This window comes from Colobus angolensis, unplaced genomic scaffold, assembly GCF_000951035.1.
Source record: "Colobus angolensis palliatus isolate OR3802 unplaced genomic scaffold, Cang.pa_1.0 Scaffold390, whole genome shotgun sequence".
NCBI classification, from domain to species: Eukaryota; Metazoa; Chordata; class Mammalia; order Primates; family Cercopithecidae; genus Colobus; species Colobus angolensis.
The window spans coordinates 423856-430554 of NW_012117266.1; the positions used below are offsets into that span (position 1 = coordinate 423856).

General features: G+C 45.5%; 1 pseudogene; it reads left to right on the forward strand.

The window, feature by feature from the left end:
• Positions 1-1939: 1939 nt before the first annotated feature.
• Positions 1940-3624, forward strand: LOC105520965 (annotated as a pseudogene).
• Positions 3625-6699: the final 3075 nt, after the last annotated feature.

Below are 6699 nucleotides of genomic sequence, written 5' to 3' on the forward strand. Positions count from 1 at the left end.
TATTTTTAGCAGAGACGGGGTTTCACCATGTTGGCCAGGCTGGTCTCTTAACTCCTGACCTCAGGTGATCCACCCACCTTGGCCTCCCGAAGTGCTGGGATTACAGGCGTGAGCCACTGCACCCAGCCTGCACACTACATCTTAAGGTCCTTCATGTCAACTGTATGGCAATACTCTGCACACATGGTCACATTTAACCCTCGCAATCCCCCTGAATGGGAGGGTTCTCATACCCCATTTACAGATGAGGAAACTGAGGCTCCAAGTCATTAAGCATTTGCCTAAGGTCACACACCTAGAATTCAGTGCTTTGTCTCTGATGCCAGAGTCCTCACTTGTCCCCACCCCACTATGCTGGAAATGATACAGCTCACCAAGTTAGGGCCAAGTCTTAGAGAAAGCTTCTGGAGGCTTTCTGGTGGGTTTCAGTAGGGCCACCCAAGACCCAGTTCTTTTGCCAGCCTCTCCCTCGGTGGTGAGGATTGTAGCTTTCTTAATTTTCCTGTAACTGAAATGCGTTATTATTTCGAACACTCCCTCCACTGGGTGTGTAAACTCCATCCTCAGCCAGTTTGGTTAGTCTTAGTTGATTCCACATGTTCTAGGGCAAGTCCGGGCTTCCTTAATCACTTCAAGGGATTTTTCCCCAACAGAAGCTGTTAACACTACTGGTTCGTTCTTGTCTTTCGGCTCTTTGTTTAAATGTCACCTTCTTAAAGCAACCATTCCTGACATAGCTAAGAATGCCCACCCACTCATCCACTATCAGACACTCAGCTTCACTCCTTCATAAGCAATACTTTCCTGCTCATTTTTACCATCTGTGTCTTGTCACCTCTCCAAATAATGCTTCACTTCTCTTTATTTTACTCTTGTGCCTAAAATAAGATCATCAAGGCTTTGGTACCCAAGTTTTGAGTTTGGGATTTATTTAGCTTTTGTCTACAGCGTAAAGAAATAAAACAGCTGCTTGTAGCCCAGGCTTCCTATCCAAGAAGGTGGGAGGAGACTGGAAATCCTGAAAAAGACAGCTGGAGTTGGGAGGGAAACTAGAGCGAAGAGGAATATCTCCCCTCCTTGTTGAAGACAGCCCAGTTGGTGTAGAGAAGGCAGCAGGGGGCGAAGCAGAAAAAGGTTTATTTCCTCACTCACAACTCCCTAGCCCTCCCTCCCCACCTCACCCCTGCACCCTCCACCTTCCCACTACCCCATTCTCCCACTGCACCGCAGGGGGCCCTCACTCAGGCCCCCCTGCTGGCTAAACTCAGTTGATGCCTGCTATTTGTTCTGTGCCACCCTCTGCCCATATTTGTCTTCCTCTCCCCTCCTCCCTCCCTAAATAGCACGCCTTGGCCCCATCCCTGTCGAACTTTGTCGTATTGGCAGTGGAGTATCTTTCCAACCACCACAGCAGTCCCGTGGCAAAGATTTACAAAGTGAATCAAGAGGTGAACTGACACCAACTGGACAAATTGAAAGCCAATTCTTATTGTAATCTTACCTCACTGGGAAATGTAATTTGACAGAAGAGGTTTGATGAAGGCTGGAGTGCAATGGCACCATCTCGGCTCACTGCAACCTCTGCCTCTCGGGTTCAAGCGATTATCCTGCCTCAGCCTCCCAGGTAGCTGGGATTACAGACATGCGCCACCATGCCTGGCTAATTTTGTATTTTTAGTCGAGATGGGGTTTCACCATGTTGGTTAGGCTGATCTCAAACTCCCGACCTCAGGTCGGGATTCACCTGCCTCGGCCTCCCAAAGTGCTGGGATTACAGGCGTGAGCCACTGTGCCTGGTCAAGATCCGATGTTTTTAAAAAGGGGAGTTGCCCTGCACAAGCTTCTCTCTTTGCTTGTTGCCATCCACGTAAGATGTGACCTGCTCCTCCTTGCCTCTTGCCATGATTATGAGGCCTCCCAGCCATGTGGAACTAACACTTCAGTTATGGAAGATCAAGATGAAGATGAGTCCCCAAAGAAAAATACTCTTTGGCAGATAGGTAATGGAACATTGTCTGTGATTGTCTCCAGAAGCAGGCCATCAGAAGGAAACTACCAAAAAGAAAAAGACTGTGTATTCAATATTTTGACCAGTGGTCTGAATCAGATCAGGTGGAATTTATGGAACACCTTATTTCACGAATGTGTCATTAGCAGCATGGACGTATTAATTCTTACCTGAAGCCCACGTTGCAGCAGGACTTTATTGCTGCTTTACCTGAGCAAGGCTTAGATCACATAGCAGAAAATATTCTTTCGTACCTGGATGCCAGGTCTCTGTGTGCAACAGAGCTGGTATGTAAAGAATGGCAGCGAGTGATCTCAGAATGAATGCTTTGGAAGAAGCTGATAGAACAAATGGTAAGCACTGACCCCCCATGGAAAGGACTTTCAGAAAGAAGAGGGTGGGATCAGTACCTGTTTAAAAACAGACCCACAGCTAGCCCTCCAAATTCATTTTATAGGTCATTATACCCAAAGATTATCCAGGATATAGAGACTATAGAATCCACCTGGCAGTGTGGCCGACACAGCTTGCAGAGGATTCAGTACTGCTCTGAAAATAGTAAAGGCATCTACGCTTTACAGTACAATGATGAAAAAATTATCAGTGGCCCACAAGATAATTCTATTAAGATTTGGGATAAAACCAGCCTGGAATGTTTGAAAGTGTTAACGGACACACAGGCTCTGTCCTCTGTCTGCAGGATGATGAGCGTGTCATTGTAACTGTGAGAGTGTGGGATGTGAACGTGGGTGAAGTTCTTAACACATTAATCCACCACAACGAGGCTGTAGTGCACTTACGCTTCAGCAGTGGACTGATGGTGACCTGTTCCAAGGACCGTTCCATTGCTGTGTGGGACAGGGCTTCTGCGACTGATATCACTTTACGCCGTGCCCTGGTTGGCCACTTAGCTGCTGTCGACGTAGTAGACTTTGACGACAAATACATCGTGTCTGCCTCGGGTGACAGGACCATCAAAGTCTGAAGCATGGGCACCTGGTGAATTTGTTCGTACTGTCAATGGGCACAAGTGAGTCTTGTCTCCAGTACAGGGATGGGCTGGTTGTTAGTGGATCATCAGATAATACCATTAGGCTCTCGGATATTGAATGTGGCTCCTGTTTAAGAGTCCTAGAGGGTCATGAAGAATCGGTCGCAGAAGCCCTGTCCTACAGAGCAATGGAGCAGTCCTTGGAACAGATCACCATCAGTCCACTGCTGAAGCGTTAAGTGCGGTACAGCCTCATTGTGGTGGATTAATGTGTTAAGAACTTCACCCCTGTTCATATCCCACACTCTCACCGTCGAATCCGAAGAATGCATCTCACCAATGCATCCGGTTTGGTAACGAGGCTTGTCAGTGGGGCCTATGATGGGAAAACTGAAGTTTAGGACTTGCAAGCCGCTCTTGACCCTCGAGTCCCAGCAAGCACTTTGTGTTTGCGCACGTTGGTGGAACATCCTGGACGTGTGTTTCGGCTACAGTTTGATGAGTTTCAAATCAGCAGCAGCTCCCACGATGACACATTTTGATTTGGGATTTCTTAAATGTGCCTCCCAGTGCCCAGAATGAGACCCATTCCCCCTCCAGAACATACACTTACATCTCTAGATAACAGTCTGCACTTTCACCCATTTCCGGGTTTTCTAGTCTTGAACTACTGCCTACTTGGCTATCAAATGCCTAAGGGAGTTCATTCACAGCTGAGTTATGAAGCTGGAATTGGTTCTAGATGCTGGGTAGATGCAAACTAGCCTAACTCTTCAAGTCCCGACATTTCTCACCTCTGATGCCGGCTCTACTTTGAGAAGGAGACCTTAGCATCACCAACTTGAAAGTAGCACAGAAGCCCATTTCCTTCCCTCATCTGTGAAAAAAATCTAATGTTTCAAATGTAAACTGTTCATAGAAAAGGAACATAGAATCTGTTTTACAGAAGTAAATCAACCGTCAAGAGAAGACTTGACCTCTATATTGCTTTGCACTTTGGCTTGACATTAAGAAACAGCATTCTTCTTCAGTGAAATTTTGGGTGCCAAACACCTGCTCAGAATGTCTGGGGCTTTCATTTTCAAAAGTTAGCATTCTCCTTTTGACTGTCCAATTCATTATGAATTCTGACTTCTTGTATTAGGAACATGTTGGACAATGGAAAAACCTCTCTGGGTTGTTTTAGTAATATTTTTTGGATTATACTTCCTTTCTGTACCAATTTCTTTTAATTTAAAGAACTGTAAGTCAGTTGGCTGGGTGCGGTGGCTCATGCCTGTAATCCCAGCACTTTGGGAGGCCGAGGTGGGCGGATCGCGAGGTCATGAGATCAAGACCATCCTGGCTAACACGGTGAAACCCCTTCTCTACTAAAAATACAAGATTAGCCGGGCGTGGTGGCGGGCGCCTGTAGTCCCAGCTACTCCGGAGGCTGCGGCAGGAGAATGGCCAGAACCCGGGAGGCAGAGCTTGCAGCAAGCCAAGACTGCACCACTGCACTCCAGCCTGGGCAACAGAATGAGACTCCGTCTCAAAAAAAAAAAAAAAAAAGAACTATAAGTCAGTTATATTATTTCCCAACATAGCTATTTTTAAAAAATTTTAAATTATATTTTAAGTTCTGGGGTACATTTGCAGAACGTGCAGTTTTGTTACATAGGTATACACGTGCCATGGGGGTTAGCCCTTTTATTAACTGTTCTCTGTCCCCCAACCATCTCCTGATACTTGGTAGAGTAACACCGTTATACTTGTGCTTGCTTCCTAACTTAAAATACTGTATTCGCATGTAGATATAATGTATATAACAATTTAACCTCAAAGTTGCTGGGGTCAGGGCCCCCCTGTGCTTGAGAAACTAATACAGAGTGTGTTCACACTTAGCCGTGAGCTGGGCTCAAGAACCTGATACCAGGGTTGGTGTGGATTACCTGGAACTCTTCCCGTAGTATTCCTACAGTGTTTTTATTTTGTTGTCATTGTGTGTGTGTGGTTTGTGTGTGTTTTTAATGAGAATCTGGTTTTAAAATGTAATTTCTAAAGTTGAACACGAAATGTTTTATTTGTTGTGCAGTATGTATTATATAATAGAGAGGTAACAAACATTTTTTGTTCTTATTCTTTTTCTCATAAGTACTCGTGAGTACTAGTGGTCACTTCCCATAGTATTCATTTGGCTTCACTGTCAAAAATCATTATTCTGTGCAGTTGAAGCCCTGGGAAGGGGAAATAAGAAGGCCCTATTGACGGGCTGTCCTGGCTCTGGAATTCATGCATCCTGGCCTTGCCAAGGTTCTGGCAGGGCCCGCTGGTGTGTTGGAGCCTGCAGGTCAGGTCAGACTGGTTCAGAGGCCCATGCTGAGGGGAGAGGACTCCTAAGTGGTATAAAACCTCAAGCCCATGATTCCCACTCCAGTCATCTCTGGTGTCACCTGCGGCTGCAGCCTCAGCAGGTTCTCAAAGCTCCCGAGTACTCCCGAGTACACAGTCCAAATGTGTAAATGGCACTCTTGCCCCGACGGTGCACGGAAAGGACATTGGCATGCAGTTGGCACTCCTTCTCCCTTATTCAATATTAGGTTTGATTTGCCCTTTGCTGTTGTTTTCAAAGATCAAGGAATGTCAATAACTTTTTTTTTTTTTTTTGAGAGGGAGTCTCGCATTGTAGCCTGGGCTGGTGTGCAGTGGCATGATCTCGGCTCGCTGCAACCTCTTCCAGTTTATTTTGCTAACCATAATTGAGCAAATGTAAATTACTGCTATATTAATGTTTTAAAGCACTGGGATAGTCTAATTCTAACCTGTAATTAATTATGTTTGCCAATTATCTGTTTGAAATAAATTTGTGTCTTAACAGCTATTGAAAGTGTTCAGTTGTACAGATACTATTCATGACAGCTTTGTACTGTGGAATGTGCTTAATAAAAAACAAAAAAAGTTTGAAAAAAAGAAAAGAAGAGATTTGTTGAACTTTCAGTTTCCTTTTTTGTTGTTAACTAATTGCCATCCAAGCTGGAAATCAACGCCATCTAGGGGTCCTTGATGTTATAATCAGAGAACAAGACTGAGGCCTGCTGTCTCCGCTGTGAGCCACGAGCAAGCTCCAGTGAGCCCCTTTGTTCCACATTTGATGAGTAGAGGAAAATATTGGGGGTGAATTTTCAATAACCTGAGTCGATTGCACTTTTTCTTGTAGACTAGCCGTCCTTAAATCCACTTACGCGCTCCCCTGTGCCGCTCTCTTTCCTTCTGGAATGTTCAGTGCCTGTTTCCAGTCCTGTTTTTCAGTCAGATGGGAATGCCCTTCATTACAGTTATGTGGGTTATGAGTTACGAGCTCTTCCTCTGTGAGGGCCAGCAGGGCACACCCCCTTTCCTGTAATAGGGAAAGGTATTGTGTAGTAAAGAATTTTAAGCTTACTTGAAGTGAGATCTGGGCTTTGCTCTTGACTCTTGGGAGGTGATCTCTAAGCCCTTAGATTGTCCTGCTTGATGATAGCGCTTTGTTTAGCTGGAGGCCATGGGCCATGCCAAACAGAAACAACATGTTAGACCAATGTGATTTACGGTGGGAGATTTGGCCACACCATATCAGCTTGACCCCTGAAGGAATAGACTAAGGTCAAGCCAGCCAAGTCCACAGGATCAAGCCCTACTATACACTCTGGACACCAACAGCCTGGTGAGTTTCCTTGGTTGG